Source organism: Hibiscus syriacus, unplaced genomic scaffold (assembly GCF_006381635.1).
Source record: "Hibiscus syriacus cultivar Baekdansim isolate YM2019G1 unplaced genomic scaffold, ASM638163v2 tig00111330_pilon, whole genome shotgun sequence".
Taxonomy (NCBI): Eukaryota; Viridiplantae; Streptophyta; class Magnoliopsida; order Malvales; family Malvaceae; genus Hibiscus; species Hibiscus syriacus.
In genome coordinates this window covers 4,938,919-4,959,779 of record NW_024063059.1, presented here as the reverse complement: position 1 = coordinate 4,959,779, position 20,861 = coordinate 4,938,919, and the positions used below count along the sequence as shown (strand labels likewise).

Genomic DNA, 20,861 nt, shown 5'->3' with positions numbered 1-20,861 from the left:
GGTCAGGTAAAGCAAAAGAGAGAAGAATTGATAAAAATTCAACTTGTCTATTTGGATTCTAATATTGCTGGCAACAATGTAAATGATGAATTGGAAGTTGAGAGGGAATTGAAAGTTCTTGAGGAAATTGAAAGTTCTTGAGGAGACTGAATTGCTTTTCTATAAGAAAAAAGTGAAAGTAAATTAGATTAGAGATTGTGATCAAGGAACTCGATTCTTCCATTCTATGATGGCTATCAAGAGGAAGAGCAGCATAATTAGGGTCCTTTATGATCAAAACGGAGCTAGGCTGGATACTTTTGAAGATATGTCCAATGAGGTGATCAATTTTTTTAAAAACCAATTGGGGGTGGTCGACTTAGATGTTAAGGTGTAATGTCAGAATAATCAAGGTTCGTCTTGATTATTCCTTACCTATGGGTGCAGCAGATGCTTTATGTATGGAAGTCTCTGATATGGAGATAAAGGAAGCCATATGGGGGCAAGGGAATGACAAATCCCCTAGGCCAGATGACTACAATCCTTATTTTTTTCAAGAGAGCTTGGTCTATAGTGGGGGAAGATTTTAAGGCTGTCATCAGGTACTGTTTTGACAAATATTTTATACTCTCCCCTTTTAATGCAACGATTGTAGTTCTCGTGCCAAAGGTGCCTAATCCGAATATGGTTAAGTATTTTAGACCTATTTCTTGTTGCTCTGTGATTTATAAGACTGTTACAAGAATTCTAGTAAGCCAATTGTATGTTATTTTCCCTAGTATGATCACTAACAACCATACTGCTTTTGTGAAAGGGAGGAGCATAGTAGATAATACATTAGTTGCTCAAGAGCTTGTTAAGGGATACAATAGGAAAAATATCTCCCCAAGGTGTGCTCTAAAAGTTGATTTACAAAAAGCATTTTATTCTTTAAATTGGGAGTTTGTTGGTGTCATATTGTATGCTTTGGGACTGCCTGAGAAGTTCATTGGCTGGATTTGGGTATGTTTTACAAACCCTAATTATTCTATTATGTTGAATGGCAGCCTAGTTGGCTATTTTAGGGGTTCTCGGGGTGTAAGGCAAGGTGATCCCCTCTCGCCATATCTTTTTGTCCTTGCCATGAATGTTCTGTCTGGTCTACTGAATGTGGCTGCTTCGAAGGGAATTTTTAAATTCCATCATAAGTGTAGAAGGATTGGCCTCACTCACCTTTGTTTTGCTGATGATCTGCTTATTTTCGGCAAAGGTTCTATTGATTATATTGTTGGTGTGCAATCTGTTTTAGATGTATTCTATACCATGTCGGGTTTGAAGTTAAATGCTAGAAAATGTGAGATATATGCAGCTGGGATATTTGTTGAGCAGTGTGCTGCTGTAAAAGGAATTATTGGATTCAATCTAGGGAAACTCCCTGTGAGATATTTGGGAATTCCATTGGTGACTAGAAAACTTACGGTGAAGGATTGCCAATACCTTATTGATAAAATAAGGGCAAGGCTGAATTTATGGGCTAATAGGCATCTGAGCTTTGCTGGTAGACTGCAACTTGTTCGTAGTGTTTTATTCAGCATAACAAACTACTGGTGTAGGCAGCTTATACTGCCACAAGCGATAATAAGGAAAATTGAACAGTTATGCTCTCGGTTCTTTTGGAAGGGGTCTGACCTGCCTGCAAAAGGTGCTCGAGTAAACTGGAGACAAATATGTTTAATGAAATATGAAAGGGGTCTGGGTGTAAAAGATATATGAGACTGGAACAAAGCATGCATTGTGTAATTAATTAGAAACTTATTGGCAAATGAATGCTCACTCTGGGTGGCTTGGATCCATTCTTATGTGATTAGGAATGTCGAGTTTTGGCATATGAATATCCCCATTAATGCTCGCTAAAGCTTTAAGAGTATTTTGAAAATGAGGCATGTTGTTTCTCACCTATTTTTTGGTCCGGTTAGAGACCTTAACACGAAACAGATTTGGAAATCAAACAAACTAATTAATATAAATGCTAAAAAAGGCAAAATAATTATAAATACAGAAATCAAGTTAAGAAAGAAAAGAACAAGAAAACATACAAGGAACCAAAGTGCAAATCACATAATTAAAGGAAATTAAAACCCAAATGTGCGAAAAAGTTACGAGAAACAAAATTTCTATGAAAAAAAGGAATAAATAAAGATATAAAACAAATATACAAAAATGCACATAAAAGTAAACAAGTAATAAAAGGTAAATAACAATAATAAAAATAAAGCTTGACTATACTAAAGCTATAATCTAAAAGTAAACATAAAAACATATATAGGAGAAAGCATGAATTAAGCATATCCTAAAAGGGAAAGAAACCAATCAAAAGAAGGAACAAGTTCACAGTATTACATGACCATATTCCATTAAATAAGGAAAACACCAAACAAAATAAAACTAGGAAAATAGCAAAATCGGTACACCATGTTGCAATTAATAAAATAAAAGAAGCAAACAGTGACCTAAACATAAAAATGCTTAGATTAAAAGGATCTAAAGGATATTTTTTCTTTTATAATAGCTAACACTGAATCATGCAAACGGTGCTCACACATTCAAAGTGATTCATGAAAACAGAGAAGACAAGGGACTAAAATATAAACACGAGAATCTATGGATGGTTTAAAACGAATAACCAATTTTTCTTTTATATATATCCCAACTTTTTTGTTTTATTTCATTTTAACATAAACACCAAAAACACTCCCCTTTCCCTCTAATCGTTCTCCTGGTCGTTAGTCACCTAGACAAAATCTAGACGCCGACCACAATCTCTGGTGGCCGTAGATCCTCTAACCGCCACCTGCGGTGGTCGGATCGACCCAAAATTTAACCAAAACCCCCTGAAAGCTTCGATTCAACTACCCAATCTCAAATTTAAAACCAAAATCAATAAATAAGACTAAAACCCTCTAAATCTTGACGAAATGAACACAAAATTGAACGGTAAGTGAACTATCTCGCTTTATTCTTTTTGTTGCCTTTTGTTTCAGAAATAAAAATGTTTCAAAATTAAACGAAAGAAAACAATCAAAAGTGGAAGTAAAAACCTTGAGATGTTTTTGTATTTCTTCCACAGATGGATCCAGGATCGCTTACATGTTTTTTCGATAGGTTTTTTTATATTCCCCTCTTGATTTTTACAACGAAATAGAAAATATCCCTATTATTACTTGCTCTCTGACATTCACCGTTGCTGTGCACGTTGGTTCTGGAGCCATATGAGCGGTGAGGGGAGGAACGTGGCCTCTTTGCTTGGTAAGTTGAGGCATTAAATGTCTCAGATTTGATGAGATTTGATCCGGTTTGGCTTGACGGTGCGACTGGATAGTCGGAGACTGCGAGAAGTGAAACGGGGCTATTTGATAGCGATGACAGCTACTTGGCTTCTCATGATGAGTGGTATCTAACCCTAAAAATAGGGTTAGGATTAGGCACCAAGGGATAAGCTTGTGGGCTTAGGGTTAATATTTTGAATTTTGATTATTGGGTGTAGTAGGGGTTAATGGGTTACTTTGGGGCATTTGGGCTCTGATTTGTATATGAAAATATTTAATAATAATATTTTATTATTTATTTATAATAATAATATTTAAAATGGTTAGGTGAAATATGGTGATTACATACACACTTGGATGTATTATTTTGAGATACCGTTTTGGTAGATCTCCATGTAAATCTTATTTTAAATTAGGTTGAATTCCTTTATTTGAATGTTCTAAATTTTATGATTTCTAAAGTATTTAAAGAAAATTTTTGGGTTAGCCACTCTGGTGGTCCCGTGTGACATTCTAATCAATCGATTTAATGTCGTATCGGTTTAGGGTGTTACATAACCGATTAAACAGACTGAACTGAAATTTTTTTTTCTGTTAATTTTAGGTTTGGTCGATTAACGGTTAATGATATTTTCAAAGTTTGGTTATTGGTTAATTCATAATTAACCAAGATTTTTAATATTTAACATATTATATATATTATTTATATATTAATAGCTTTGAGAGTTTCTAAATTTCGATTTTAACCGAACTAATTGATCGAATTAGCTAAAAATATTAATTATTAAATGTATAATATATATTAATTTAAAATTTTGATTAATTTGGTTAATTGATCGATTAATCAAACTTTGTTCGGTTCGGTTAATTATATTTGAAAAATATTTAGCCCGGTTAATGGTTAAAGCAAAAAAAATTTTGATTAATAAAATATTGAAAGTCAGCTCGATCGATTAACCAAACCGATTGATTGAACACACCCCCTATTTTTATTTCACACTAAGAGTTTTTTTTTATTTCTAGGATAAATTACACATTTAGTATTTTAGTCATTCACAAATAAAACATTAGCAAAATTGTTGTTGGGATATTTTTATTTTTTTCAACAATGATGTGGTATTACCTTATAGTGACACGTCAGTATCACTACTAATTTTTTAACAAGTAACCAAAATAAAACCTAAACTAAACATTAAGTATAATTTTGAAAAACAAATAGTTGGGTGACCGAAACAAAACAAAAATGATAATTAGGGCACTAAACGTGCAGATTACCATTCCATTTTGTTTACTTAATTATTATTTTTCAAAATCATGCCTTACGTTACATTTTGGTTCTATTTTGGCCATCTTTCGTTAAAAATTAAATAGAAATGGTAGCTTGACATTTTTAAAATTTTTCAAAGATGATGCGACATTACGTTATGATGATCGTTACCATCAACATTAATTTTTTAACGGCAGATGATCAAATCAAAACCAAAATAGAATTGAAATAATGATAAAATTAACCTAAACGTTTGTACAAATGATTACTTTGCTCATATTCTTTTTTCGGAGTATTTTTTAGTCTCGTAACAGTTTTAAGTTTTGGTCAAAATTCCCCTGTTGGAAGGAAACTGTCGGTTGACTAAAGATCAACATATGTTGCTAATATGACATTTTCACATATACTTAATTACTTATGTGTCACATATCACATCATCATTTTTGGTGACATGTCACATACCACGTCATCATTTGGGTGTCATGTCATTAAGCACATGTAAAAAATATCACATCAACATGTGTTGATTGTTAGTCACTAACTGTTTTTTTCCAACAAGAGTACTGTTGACCAAGTATAGAAATATTAGGGCTAAAATGCTCCATAAATAATAAAGATCAAAATGATCATTTGTACAAACATTGAGAGATAATTTTATCATTATGCCAATATAATTCTAGATATTTTTTAAAAAATATATAGTTAAATGACCAAACACATAATTACCCTAAGAGTAAACTACATCAGATATCACTAAACTTTAAGAGTTGTCTCGTTTATACCATTGACATTTCAGTTTTGTCAATTTTAACACTGACATTTATATTTAATTACAATTATGACACCCCGTCGTTAATCTATTAACGAGATGATGACATGATATCTCTGTGCCATGAATGTGAGGATGTGGCTTCCTCACAAAAGCGATGTCCTTTTGATACAACTGTTTTAAAGCTAAAAAAAACCCAAAACGACATTGTTTTATTGATAGAAAAAATGCTTTCTATGAGATTTTTAACAAAGAAGTTTAGGAACCAAAGCTAAACATTCAACCACCAAACTAACTTAAGAGCTTGTTATAACCTTAACAAAACTATTATAAAGGTTAAATAACAGTTTAAATTTTTAATTTTTTATAAACACAACTATTAATCTTCATCTCCTTCCTTTCTTCCTCAACAAAACCTTAAAAATTTTAAGTTTCTAGTCAGATTAAATCCCACGTCCAAACTCATAAAATCTTCTTTATCTTCAAATATTTTTTCTTGGGAACAACCTTCAATTGCATCTTCCTACACTCTCCCTCCGCTTCTTCCCTTCGTTGAACACTAATCGACATCATCTCCTTCCTATAAAACTTTCTAGCCAGATTAATATCTTCCTTAACAAGAATGTTGAGTATTAAATTGAAAATCTTCAAGGAAGGTTGTTCAACGAACCTTGAAACGTCACTGAAGCGTCAGAAAACACAGAGTTTCTGGTCTAGTATGAGACGGTTAATATACTCATGGCTGGGGACAATAAGGTGTGTGGAGGATGAAAAAGACGATGAAGATAGAAGCTTTGAATGAAAGTTGGGCATTGAGTTAAGATATTAATGGATTTGAATTGATGAGGAAGTTGAAAGTATAAAATAATATTTATATATATATATATTCGTTTTATTAAGAATCTAACAGGTTTCTAAGTTTGCTTGGTGGTTGGATGTTTAACATTGGTTCATGAAGTACTTTGATTCGAATTTCATGAAAAATAATTTTTCATCAAATGACTTGAATAAAATAACGTCGTTTTAGTGAGGAAGCCATATCATCATTATCATGATTGAAAATACCATGTAATCATCTTGTTAATAGATTTAATGACATATTTACAGTTAAATATAATGGTCAGTATTATAGTTTACCCTTACCCTAATCGTCCGGAGATAGAGTAAAAGAAAGTGTCACGTGGATAGCTCGATCCTACCTATCCCTCTATTTGTGATTGATCCGGTTTACTTTCTTCTCCGTTTGGTTCATTTTGGCTTCGTAGGTCTCTCTAGGGATAGACATAGGTTGGGTTGGTTCGGATTTTTGATCTATCTGACCTGACCCGAGAACAAGAAGTCCTCCACTCGATACTAGATCCGACTCGACCAAAAAAAGTTTTCACCTGACCCGAACTCAACCCGACCAAAATAAGTTTTCACCTGACCCGAACTCAACCCGATATATAATTTAAAAATCTGACCCGAAATAATAAAAAAATATTTTTATTCAATAAAAACAGTGACTTAATTAAAAATAATAAATATATAGAGATATATTATTGTAATTATTCATAAATATATAAAGTAAAATTATTTTTTTATCAGGTCGGATCAGATATTTTTTTACTATAAACTCAAACCTAACCCGAATATCACATAAAAAGAATCCAACCTACTCGATCCGAACCTAATCTTTTAAAAAAAATTCGATCCTATCATATTCCCGGTATATCTTCATTCTTTTTCTTTTTTGCCTGTTTTTCTTATTTAGTTTTAAGTGACTGAATTAGTAGAACTAATTTTATGAACGTTTCGATCGCTACTAAAGGAATGATTCTTTTGATCGGAAAATGGATCCGATTTTAGTTTTCCGCATTTAATTTATTTCCGTATTATTAGTTTAATTTTTCGCATGGATTTAATTTTAATTTATTTGTTTCGTTTCTTATTCTAGTTTCCGTGTTTGGTTAATCCGTTTTCTGCTTCATTTTATGTTCTTATTTTAAGATCAAGGTCCTGTGGAGTGAAGAACTGCATAGAAAAAGATGTTTGGTGCATCTAACCGTTAGACTTTCTCTTACCTTTCCACTCTTTATGGTTGAAATCATATCCTGATTTTGTAGTTTGAGATGTCGTTCCGATGAATGCATAATTGATTCGTTTCCTTTTTAAAAGCAGAAGCCCCTGCGAGTAACTTTTATAAACGCATTTATATGTCATATATCCATGATATGCATAGATTATCTTCTTATTCTTCTTCCTTTTTTTATACCCACCAACACGTATTTTTTTAAGTTATTATTATTATTGTTATTGTATTTTGGCGGCTTTCCTTAAATGCTAGTATGCTACTGCACTTGTCACACTAAAAGTGTGTGCCTTGATAATTTTCTGTTCCTCTGTTACACTTTATCCTTTTTGAGAATAAATTTGTTTTAATTATGATTTTTTGTACCATTAAGTTAATTGTTAGAAACTCTTCAAACAGCTTTTGGGCAATCATCAAGTAGCCCAATTGCATCCCAATCTGTTTTTGGCCAGACCAGCAATGCAAGTAGCAATCCCTTTGCACCTAAACCTTCCTTTGGTAGTCCAAATCCTTTTGGTTCCCAAACAGGGGTTTCATTATTTGGGGGTACTTCTACTGGAGTGTTCGGTGCAGCCCAATCTTCTTCTCCCATCTCCTCAACAACTGCCTTCGGTGCCTCATCATCTCCAGCTTTTGGTTCTTCTACACCTGCTTTCGGCAGTTCATCATCATCTTTTGGTGGTAAGTGTGTGCATGTTTTCCCTGGATATCATTATGATTTAGTTATCCTTCATTTGGATAATTTCATATTCCTCCTGTTAATTATATCAAATAATACGATTGCAATTGACATAATGTGTAAATTCTAGAATTCAATCGTTATGCTCAACGAAGAGTTAACACTAACCTTTTTTGTTAGGTTTGTTTAGTTACCTATATGCGTTTATACGCTTTACTTTAGAGTAATGTGTACCTATAAGAATTTATACTCTTTAGAGTAATGCGTAGATCATTGGTATTTTGTGATGCTTTAATCATAGCATTCTAATAGTTATCATGCAAATTTATATCCACATTACAGTTAGTTGTACTTTTATTTTATGGGGATGGAAAATTTAGTGTTCATGAGAAAGAGTTTTTTTTCTTCAAATTACTTCATTCTTCATTAAGCACTTAAACATGATCATGAAGGAGAACTATCTTTCATGTGGAGCTCTCGTTATTATTCAAAAACAATTAAGCCGCTAATTTCTGGTTATCAGTGACTTTAGATCATTAGCTCTTGGGTAAACTGGTGTCTTTTGACTCTGTTTTGTATAGGAGCTTCTATGTTTGGTCAGAAGCCTGCATTTGGCTTTGGGTCTACTCCCACTCAATCAAGTCCTTTTGGAAGCACAAATCAGCAATCTCAACCTGCATTTGGTAGTGGTATATTTGGTTCCTCCACACCTTTTGGTTCATCTCAGTCTGCGTTTGGTTCCAGTCCTGCCTTTGGTACCACTAGCACCCGGCTTTTGCTGCCACAAGCACCCCTGCCTTGGGTGCCACAAGCACTCCTGCGTTTGGTGCCACAAGTGCCACAAGCACCCCTGCTTTTGGTTCAACTGGAAGTCCAGCATTTGGGAGCACTGGAACAGGATTTGGCGTGTCTAGTGCCCCGGTCTTTGGAACTGGAGGCACATTTGGGGCGTCAAGCTCACCTGCTTTTGGAGCTTCAGGTTCTTCTTTTGGGGGTTCAAGCACTCCTGCTTTCGGAGCATCTTCTACTCCATATTCAGCTTTGGGTTTATCCCAGCCTTTGGTCAATCAACACCAGCATTCGGTAGTAGTCCACATGGAACAACATCATTTGGATCCCAGAGTTCTCCGTTTGGTTAGTAATCAATCTGCATGATCCACTACGGACTTCGAAATTATTTGTACGGTTTAGGCAAAAATATATAGTTTGATAGGCCTTCCTCATTGTTAGTGCCAGTTGACTTTTACACACATACATGCACACAAACAATTAAAATTTGAGTTCTCATGCAGGAACCCAATCTTCTGTCCCGGCATTTGGAAGCTCTAGCCTTGTCCAGTCACCGTTTGGTGGTCAACGAGGGGGAAGTCGAGTAGCTCCTTACACACCTACAACTGATTCAGATAGCGGGAGCGGGCAGCCAGGTGCAAAGTTATTGTCAATATCAGCTATGCCTGTTTACAAAGATAAAAGTCACGAGGAGCTGAGATGGGAGGATTATCAATTAGGAGATAATGGTACCATTGTAAAATACTGTAATACCCACAAAGTTAGTAATTCCTTTTCTGCTGTTTGACATTCACTACCTTTCTGTACTAATGTGAAATATCAGGTGGACCGCAGATAGCTGCTCATCCTACTGGAGGGATTGGGTTTGGGGTGTCATCTGCATCTACAAGTCCTTTTGGTTCTTCAACATTTGCCCAAACATCTGCAAATCCTTTCTCCTGCGCAAGTACCAATCCATTTAGTATAAAACCTCCATCCTTCAGTAGTTCAGGTTTTGCAACCTCGACTACTACATCAAATCCTTTTCAATCAACATCATCAAGCCTTTTTGGCCAAACTTCATCAACTTCATTATTTAGTTCATCACCCAGTCCTACATTTGGAACCGGTTCATCTCTCTTTGGTTCGTCTGTCACTCCATTTTCATCTTTGCCATCCATTTTTGGTGCTGGTGCAACTCCTGCAACTACTTAAGCATTTGGCACTGGCTTAAATTTTGGCAACAGTCAGACATAACCTTTGTTCAGTTCTTCCCCTGCAATTGGGCAGACAGTCAATGCTTTTGGCCAGATGACCTCTACCTTTGGACAGAATACTACTAATTTCGGTCAAACAAGCATTTTCAACACACCTTCCACGGGATTTAGTGGGAATATCTTTTCAAGCTCTCCAGCCATGGCTCCTAGCAACTCAGCTTCCTTTGGAACAACTGTAACTTGTGAAATCTTTATTGTTGCCCTTTTTCATCATGTTTATGATCCTTAGCTCATATTATTTGGTTATAGTACCAATACTACTATTGTTGAGGGATTTCAGAGCCCCCAACCATAGTCACATGGATCGCGGTACGTTCCGGTACGGGAACGTGGAACGGGATCGCAATTCGTTAGGTCCCTAAAATTCGGTACGAGGGGTAGACTCATTTCGGATCGGTCCGGTACGATGTATCATATAAACTGGTACGATGTACCAGTTTCTTAGGTTGTTATTTTTGTACATCAAATTTTATAAGTAACTTCAAGACTTCAAATATCTTAGAGTAACTTCAATACTATAGATTTCATTCAATAACTTCAAAGTTGAAGGACTAAATTTATAATTAAACCAATATCTTAAACAGTAAAAATACGACAGTAAAAAGAGTTGGTCTTTGCTTGGGTTTTTAAAATATTAACTTTACTTTTTTTTCTTCTCACACTTCAACGCTTCCTCTTCTTCCTTTCTTTTCCTTCTCTAAAATGGCAGTCCATCTTCCTTTCTTTTCCTTTACCAAATTACTTATCAAAAAAATTGTCGACTCTACCGTCGACTGATAAGATCGGCCTTTCCACCGTCTTCGTTACCGCCTCTTCTCCTACTGAATCCTTACCCTTATATTTGCTTCTTTGTTTTTGTTGTGATGGGTTTTTGATTCCTTTGCTTCTGCTGTGAGGGTTTTTGTTTTATTTGGTTTGTTGTGGTGGGTTTTTTCTTTCTTTGATTTGTTTTCATGGGGTTTATGCTTCTATTATTTTCGCTATGGGTTTTTGGTACACTAATTTTACTGTTCCGGTACGGGAACGAACCGCGAATTGAAACGGACAAACTGAAACGAGATTCGTGAGGTGGAACGCGTTCGTACCGCGTTTTGGATCGCAACGTACAGTACGTAGATCGTGGGCTATTGAGCGATTTATGTAACTATGCCCCAACACGTCCAGATTGTATTCTTAGGTTGTTTGTGTTTGGTTTAGCTTTGAGATTTTGTCCCCAGTTCCTGAAGAGGGCACATGAGCGCCTCTTGGAGGAGGGTGTTTCACACGTGTGCCCAAGTGCTCACACACCTGTGGATCTCGGCACGCCTGTGTGAACCTCCCACAGCTCTCGGCACGGTTGTGTGAACCACCATCCACCAAGATATGCTCCCATCCCTTTTTCTGGGACGAAAACAAAATCCCAGGGGTAAACTGAGCTCAAACACCATGGCAATACAATACCGGATGTTTTGGGGTCTGAACGCTCAAAATTATAAAAGCCATGGCTACGAGTCACAAGTTGAGTTACATCAACTCAGTCAAGAAAATTACAAATACCCAGTTTATAAAATAAAAGATAATATAGTTATAAGACTGTTTAGGTCTTTTATCATTTTTTTAATTAAAATAAATTTATTTAAAAAACTACCCATATCGTTTTTAAGAACAAAATAACTGTTTATCTCATGCTTTTCACTATTTTCAATCATTTTTCACTTTCTCATATTTTCAATAAATTTTTATTGTTTCCACAGGTAGGGTGGGTGTCTCAGTTTCTAGTGAAGCTATACTGTTTGTTTCCAAGTAGTCTTTTTCTGTGCATTTCATCATGCTGTTGCAGGTTGCAGAATTATCTGCCTCGTTTTATTGTATTGAGAATCAAAACTAATTTGTCCAATATTGAGCCTTGTGTATGATTAATTGAAAAAGGGAGTAGATATTTTTATGAGGGTAGCTTTAAAAATTAAAATATTTTATGAGATTAAGACTTTAGGGGTTTGGTTTGTTCTAATTTGCAATAATACTATCTCTAGGTCTATAGACGAGTCTTTATGTGATAAACATGCATGTTTTTCTCAAGTTTGTAGTGTGCCCTACTCTTTGTGCAGCCCTCGTTTGCTTCACCTTTTCAGCCAGCTCAGACCAGTGGTGCTTTCAGCTTTAGCAATTTTAATCAGACACAATCAGGTAGGCGAAGCTTTATCTTGAATATTATTATCGGAGTTTGAGCTTTCTCTGATGATGCTGACTATAATGACGTTGCTGACACTATAGGTGGTGGATCAGACATTTTTGGTCAGAGTAATATTGGCCTATCGTCAGGCCTTGGAAATGCATTGTTCCAAGCAACTGAGAATATAAATAGGTTATTCGACAGCCTGGACCTGATATCATCACAGTTGATGGCGCGAGTGAAGGAGCAAGATGACTGCTACAAACTGCGTTACGACATGCCGGGGTTAACCAAAGAGGATGTTAAGATCACCATTGATGATGGGGTTCTAAACATAAAAGGAGAACATAAGGAAGAAGAAGACGGAGGTTCTGACGATGACTCCTGGTCTGCCTGGAGCCATGGATACTATAACAAAATCCTTGTGTTGCCTGATGATGCCAAAGTTGATGATATAAAGGCTGAGTTGAAGGATGGTGTGCTTTCCATAATCGTCCCCAAAACTGAACAATCCAAGAAAGATGTGAAGCAAGTTCCCATCAATTGATAGCTTCATCTACGAACTTCATCAGTGCCTTCCTTTAAGAGTGTCGTTTGTCATGCTGGGTGCTTTTGTATGAATTCGAAAAAAAAAAGCTTGAAGATTTGTTGCTAATAAAAAAATTAAATTGTATTGTCGGGTTATAGATGTAAATAAATCTAATATTAATGGTATCAAAGTGCAATTATCTAAAAAAAAATATTGGCCTATCGTATGTGTAATATCCTTGAGATTTTTCTTCTGTTTTCACTGGCATTTATATATATATGTACATTCTTTTTTTTTACATTTACACATGTCTATGAAAACGTGTGCCTAAATAACTTTTCTCCATGTTTATACAAGTAATGTGATTTATTATGCAGCCTAATCCTGCATGCTCCTGTTTGACAGGTCTGCTATCCCTAGTGCTTCTGTAGTACAATCAGGGACTATTATAAACCCTTATGGAACACTCCCTGCAATGCCTCAAATGTCTATTGGTCGGGCTGGGAGTGCACCATCTGTTCAGTATGGAATCCAGTATGCCTGTAACTTTCTGACCTCGCTCTGGTTTTTCAAGTTTGAGTTGTTGATCTGTTCACTTGTTGTAGATCATTAGTTCTCTCTTCAAGATACCAATGATTTTGTTTTAAATTAAAAATATAATAGTATTCATTGGTTGACTGCCGATTACTATCAGGTGGTGCACAAACCTCCCCCTGTTAGAATATCTCCCTTATTGACTTCTCGGTACCATTCGCAAAGGCGGATTAGTTTTCCGGCAAGGAAATATCACCCTAATAGTAACAACCCAAAGGTGAGGGTCCTACCTCTCATAAAATTAGTAACTCTAATCCTCTGATTTGAACTATTATTCAATTGATTGCCATATGAGTTTACAATTCGAGCATGTGTTTATTTTATTTGTTAATCAATATACGCAGGTTTCATTTTTCAATGATGATGAAGATACACCCAGCACACCAAAGGCTGATGCTGTTTTTATGCCTAGGGAAAATCCAAGGGCTCTGGTCATTCGTCCCATAGAAAGTTGGCCTTCAAGAACTTCTTCCGAGAAGGCATCTCCGTTGAAGGTTGCTTCCACTCATGTGCATGAGAATGGTAAGTTTCTTTCGAGTTAATCTGAATTCTATTGATGGGATCAAGTGAATAAGTTAGGATCAGAGAACCAAAGTTTGCATACCCAAGGGTGAAAGTGATTGCTTTTTTAGGCACTTAATTCTTTGTAGGCTTATTTCTTCCATGTGTTGCTTACCTACAACTGAAGGACTTCATAAGTTTCTCAGCTATTGTCTCAAAATGCCATTTTTGCTCTAGTCCATGTTAGTAGCATTTAGTCTCTGAGTAGTTAGTATTGAGAGTATTTTTTTCCTTGTAATTGATTCCTATTTGTAGTGTCTCGTGTTTCTATTCTCTCTTGTCCCTTTCTCCAAGACACTCCCATATGGACACCTCGGATTATGGTCAAAGCGATTAGCTAACCATGTGATACCAATCGACCTAGTGAAATAAATAGTAATGCCTTCTATTGTGACAAGTCTCTTTTTGTGCCATTGCGATATTCTTTTTCAACTGAGAAAATGCTGTGATTTTGTTCTCAAAAGGTTAGTCTATTAGAAGTCTTTGTACTATACCTGAAAATTTATCTTAGTCTCTTTGTACTATACCTAAAGAAAGGAACATTTGTCTTTGTACTATACGGAAAAGTTCATTTTAGTCCATCTACTACAAAATAGAACATTTTAATCCCTAAATGTTTGAAAAGTTAACATTTTGATCCCAAACATTATAGTCATTGTTAGTTGGCTAAAATATTTTAGTTTAAACTCTCTTTAGGTCCCTCTCAATTTTGAACTCAAGCAAATTAATCTCTCAAAACATTTTTTGTGAACTTTTACATAAACTTTTTAAACGCTAAATGCAAAATCATTTCATATTCTGACTCCAAACTCCGCTGTCTTCACTTACAATAACATTATTATAAGTACAACCCGAAAAATAAAAAATGGTTTAATTGAAAAGTGAACATTGAATTTTCTTACAATTTTTAGATTCGAAGTGGAAGTAAGGGCTCAATTGAAAAAATGATAAAATATCAGAGAAAAATATTTAAAATTTCAATAAAATGTTCAAAATTATGAAAAAAATATTATGAAGTTATATAAAATTTTCAGTTTTTATTTTATTTTAAAAACAATCCAATCAGAGTTGAGCATGTGTCATGTACTAACGAAAAGGTCAACACCATCATGGATCATTCTTATTTAGTCACTTTCAAAATGTACATTGAATAAATTACTCTCCTTTTTTCAAGAGGGATCAATTTGCTCAATTTCAAAATTGATAGGGACTTAAGGGTGTTTAAACCAAAATATTTAAGCTAAATAACAATAACTTTAAAAATTTAAGCTAAATAACAATAACTTTAAAAATTTGGACCAAGATATTCACTTTTCAACGTACAAGAACTTAAATGTACATGTTTATAGTAGAGGGACTAAAATGAACTTTTAGGTATAGTACAAAGACTTTTAATAGACTTTAACCGTTTTAAGATGCCTTAATTCATGGTTATTTATTTATTTATTTTTAATAGTCTGATTAAACGGATTTTTTGCTAATCATGCTGACTATTTGGAGCTTGTTTTTCATTTAGGCAAAATTTCTGATGATGTCTCCAATGCTCAGAATGAAGATGGTAAGTAGTATCTTTTACATGAAACTGTAATCACCTTTAGGTTCCTGTCATGCCATTTTATTAATTTATATTGCTTCTTTTATATAGCATTTTATGATGTGGAACTTTCATGCCTTGCAATCTCTCTGTCCCTCACCCCTGTTGCATGGCCTGTTTTCTATTCCCTTTCTGTTTCGAGAATTAATTTATTAAATTCTCGTCGTTTAACATAAATTGGTTCTGTTTTGGGTTTTAATCCTATTGTCCAACAAAAGTTGGTTTGTTTCGGATTTTAGTTTTAAATTCTGACATTTAACGAATTCAACAAAATATTGTTGATTGTGAATTTTTGTTTCGGGTTTTAGTTTTACTAAATTTCCGCCGTTTAACAGAAATAACTCAATTGTTGGATTTTAGTTTTGACTAAAATTCATTGTGATAAATAAGGTACCGAACGAAATTATGATATGTTTGTGAACAGAAATCGGGCCTATAATTTTGTTTCAGGATTTTAATCCTGTTGTTCAACAAAATTTATTTGATTTACTGTTGATAACATAAATTGTTTGGAGGTAACAACATTGTTACAAATTTTGTTTTAGAATTTTAATTTCTTATTAAATTTTGTTGTTCAACAGAAACAAATGGTCAAATAAATTGAATTAACTTTCAATTTATTGTTGGAATATTTACAAATTCTGGTTCAACGAAACAATGGTAACCCCACTGATTCACCTAGCTCGTGATGTGAAATGTTGATTCCTATTCATACTTTGAATAAAATTCAACGATGTCAGTGGTTTTGAGCCAACGAGAAGCATGTGAAATTCATGGATAGAATTTCAAGACATAGCAACATAAGATGTTATATTTAATCATGCTGAATATGGTTAAATAGAGATGATTAGATAGACATTGTTGTCATTAAAGCTTGAAAGCATTCTAAGTTTCTATGTCGGAATTACATCTCAAATGGATTGTCATATACACCATATGAACTGTATAGTATCCATAAGATTGCTAAAGAATTATGAATAATATTTGGCCATGTTCTGAGTTGTCACAGAACATGTGGATGAAGCTATTTTATTAGCAAATTACCTTTAAATAAGGTAACTTACAAGAAAATAGGTGAGACACCATATGAGTTATGAAAATGTAGAAAATTTTCCTACAACTACATCAAAGTGTGGGGGTGCCTTGTATAAGTATAATGGTAAGTCGAGACACATACGTTGTCGACATAATATCATTAAACAATTGATCTCAACTAGAGTTATCTATATTGATTTTGTAAGATCAAAAGATAACATTGTGGATCCACTAAACAATGAGTTGAATCGAGATCAAGTTGATAAACATCGAAAGGAATGTGACTAAAGCCCATTAATATTAAAGGCGCTATGTGAAGGAAAACCAAACTTAGTTGACTGGAGATCCCAAGATCTAAGTTCAATGGTACAACCTACTTGCATAGGTTTTGTAAGGTCACTGTGGGGGTTCTTATCCCAAGTTCATTCCTATGATGAAAATAATGACTAAAATGTGGAAAAGGTTAGACAATGCTTTTAATGACCACTATGTGTTTCGGTGAGCCGAACAAAATAAGTGACCTATGTGAAAGTGAAGTGGAGCCGCTTCAAAGAGACTATTAGGGTATATTTCTCTAAACTCTTACAAAACCAAGAGATGTCCATGACTAAATGGACATAACCATGAGAACAAAATTCTTGTCAGTGAGATATTTGTGTGATGTATGTCATCGCTTACACTAACAGCAGGACAGTTCAAGGACATCACGTCTACTAGATAGCCAGTAAGGTAAACATATTTTCACAAGGAAAGGTTCAAAGGGGGAGTCTACCTATCCTATGCAAATATCGAACGTAGAATCTATCACCATATCGAGTCAATGTTTGAACCATCAAGTTCATTCATGTGGGGGTTTGTTGGAAAAATTATTGAATGAATTGATGCTATTTATAGCTAATTAATAATAAGTCACATCACTTGATGAATGGACTTAATTGTTGGTTTAAAGTTGCTTCCATTCAATCATACTTATTCAACAATTCTCTTCATGAAAAGATTAAATCCTTTCATGAAAAGGTTAAACACTTTTCATCAAAAGGATAAGTCATTTAATTGAAAGATTAAGTCATTTCATCGAAAGGTCTTAACCCTTTAATCCATTTCCTCCTCTATATATAGGCTAGTTAAGGCACAATTCTAAAAAATAACACAACACAAGCTACAAGTTACACAAGTTTAGAACTTTGGAATAGAAAAAACACTTAGAAAATTTCTTCCAAATTCGTTCTTTCCGGTGATAGAGAAAGGCAAGATTGTGTTCGACTGATCACTATGGTTGTGCTTACTATTGTGATCGTTTGTTGTTGTATCCTGGGAGACCGACGTCCAACGTTACTCAAAGCACCTAGGAGAGGACGAATCTGTCTTAAGGAAATTGTTCATACATGCCTCAACAAAAATCCTTCTTCGGTTTATCATACTCTACTCATCTCATTCAATGTCTAAATATGAGTAAACCAATTTCTTGCCTCTACTTTAAGTTTTATTTATTTTACTTCGTTCGATTATATAATTATTATTATTTTTATCTCGGATTAATCATTTTGTCTAACAAGTACTAACAATTGTAAACTTGTAAAACAATTGTCTAAGGTAAACAAGCATACTTACCATATTCTAAAAAGAAAGATGGAGGATTTGGCACAAGATTTCTGTAGAAAGTTGATGATAACATTAGTCTTTTGAGCCTCAGGATCGCGGTTGCTGAAAAAACACATTACGACAACAAAGAGAGTTATTGGAACATAAAAGAGAGGCTAGAGCAAGAAAATGAGGCTCTAAAACAAAAGCTTGCCACTTGTGAAGCTGAGTTAGGTAAGCTAAAGGACGATGCAGTTACTCGTCCGAGTTCCATGGTGAGTTGTTTACAAGTCTATGAAAATCCTGCGTCCCGCATTTTGAAATTCGCAAGCGAGCTTGTTTCTACTAACAAAAACAGAAAACAACAGCTGAAGAGTAATGTGGATTTATTGGCTGAAGAAATGGATAAGGAAAACAAGGGGTCATCGAACAAGGTCTCAAATTCGGAAGCTGAGTTGTACGAGGAAGAAAAACAAAAGTTGAAGCTGTTGAGAGCCGCGAATATGCTTGAAAATGGAGTGGTAGAATTGGAGAAGATGAACAGAGAAAATAGAGCCGTAGCCGCTGTGACCATCGCAAGGAGTTGATCTCAAAGTTGATTGTTAGAATCAAGAAATAGGCGTCAACATTTTCCATTTGCAGTTTTGGGTATATTTCAGAAAATTTAAGAGATTTTCTTTTTCAAATATTGAAATTCTTTCATTTTGAGAGGTAAGGCCACGTTGTTTGAAGTATTACAGGTACATTGTTTTCTGCAAATAAATCCCAATGTATTCATTAAATTTTTTTTTTTAAAAAAAGAGAAATTCTTTTCTTGGTAACTATTAATATTTGATTTATTAATTAATTAATCTAAATAATGTACATATTGGTTGTTAAATAATTCAAATCAAATATTGTAAACGACTTATTACAAAATAACTCTTTCAAACATTAAAATTTTAGTTAAAATGAAAGAAATATATCTTTCATATCTAGTTTTACATTTTTTTATTCACTGATTTTTAACTACGTAATATTAATTTATTCAATGAATTAGATAGCAAGTCTATTGTGCGAAGAAAATTTTCTTCCTCGCTTCTTCAATTCTTTGATTTTTTAAGTTTAATTATTTTCAGAGTTAACTATAGAATTGATTACTTTCATTTATTTTTTATCTATTTTTTTTCTTACTCATTTAAAAAAATATAATATGTGATAACTTTCGTTTTTATTTAGTTAAGATGTAAACATTAAAAATTAATTGTCATTAAATTTTTAATAGATTAGTAATGTAACATGCAGAATATATAAAATTAAAAAAATAAAATATAAAAATAAAGATTAATATTTAAGTAAATTTTAATTTTTTTACTAAACTTTCAACAACTCTAATCTAATTCCCAATAATCCCAGCTCTAACTAAATATCCTTCAATGTCCCGGTACGTCTGGACCATCGATAACTGCTTCGATAAATATCCCTTGTTGTTGTTCTTCATCAATGGCAACGGCACCAAGGACATGCGTTCCAAATCTTCCATTTCCGAGTCGCATGATGACGTCGACGGTGTGATGGCCTCTCTTCTTGGTTCTCTGTCCTTCACCATTTCCTTTTTTGTAATCAACGGAAGCGAACCGAGGCTCGTTTTGTTGCCTCTTACCCAGCGGAAGAAACCCGAGCTAATGCTGCCGGCGGCCGAGCAACGGTAAACAAAAAAGTGAAGTGGTGGGGGACGAATGCTCTGTTGAAATTAAGCTATACATTGCAAGTTCTATGTATTTGTTTCTTTTAAAATTCAGTACATGATATACGAAACAACACCAGCTCTACCAGGTTAACCCCAAGAGAAGATTTCGAAGTCTTAAATGGAGAAAAAAATGAATGGAATTCGTTAAGGATGATTCTGGTTAAATAACAACCATAAAAACAACACAAGCTTTTGCTCTAACTAGCCGTCTGATGTCTTGTCTGAATGAAAAGAGTGATACTGCTTCTATTAATATAAAGAACAGTATTAAGAAAACTTGCTAACAACTTAATACATTCTGGTAAATAATAGGCAAAACAAGTAGTTTTTTTTCTGTTAAAAGAGTTTGAAACAACTTAATACATCTCGGGGTTTGATTTGTGTAAAGGATTTTTTGTTAGAGCTGGGAGTATCGGGAATTTGATTAGGGTTCTTGAAAGTTTAGTGGAAAAAATGAAAAATTACTTAAATATTAGTGTCTATTTGTGTAATATATATTCAGTATGTCACGTTAACAATATTTTAAGAATCTAACGCTAATTAATCCTCATTAACCACGTCTTAATTAAATAAAAACGAAAGTAACTGTATATAATTTTTTTTTGAAATCAGTAAGAAAAAGTAGACAAAACATAAACAAAAGTGATCAGTCATGTAGTTAACCCTAAGGGTGTTCAAAATTTCTATTAACCTGTAATGCTTTGAATCCCGAGTTAAGTGTTTTGGGCTAACCCGAGAAAATTAAAATGAGCCAAATAAACCTATAGAATGTTTGGACCAAGATAGGAATATATAGTGGGCTTGTGTTAGGCCCAAATGGTAGAGGTTAGGACCATTTCTTTGTTCAAGTAAAATTTGGAGGACTAATAGATCAATTGTGCCCTCCTTTTCAAAATAAGCTAATAGCTTTAATGGGTGATGATTCAATTGCCTTACCCACTCCCTTATTTTCATCATTCCTCGTCCCCTCC

At 34.3% G+C, this 20,861-nt stretch overlaps 1 pseudogene; it reads left to right on the top strand.

Moving 5' to 3' along the window:
- Window positions 1–7,260: 7,260 nt before the first annotated feature.
- Window positions 7,261–18,748, top strand: LOC120158741 (annotated as a pseudogene).
- The last annotated feature ends 2,113 nt before the right edge of the window (window positions 18,749–20,861 follow it).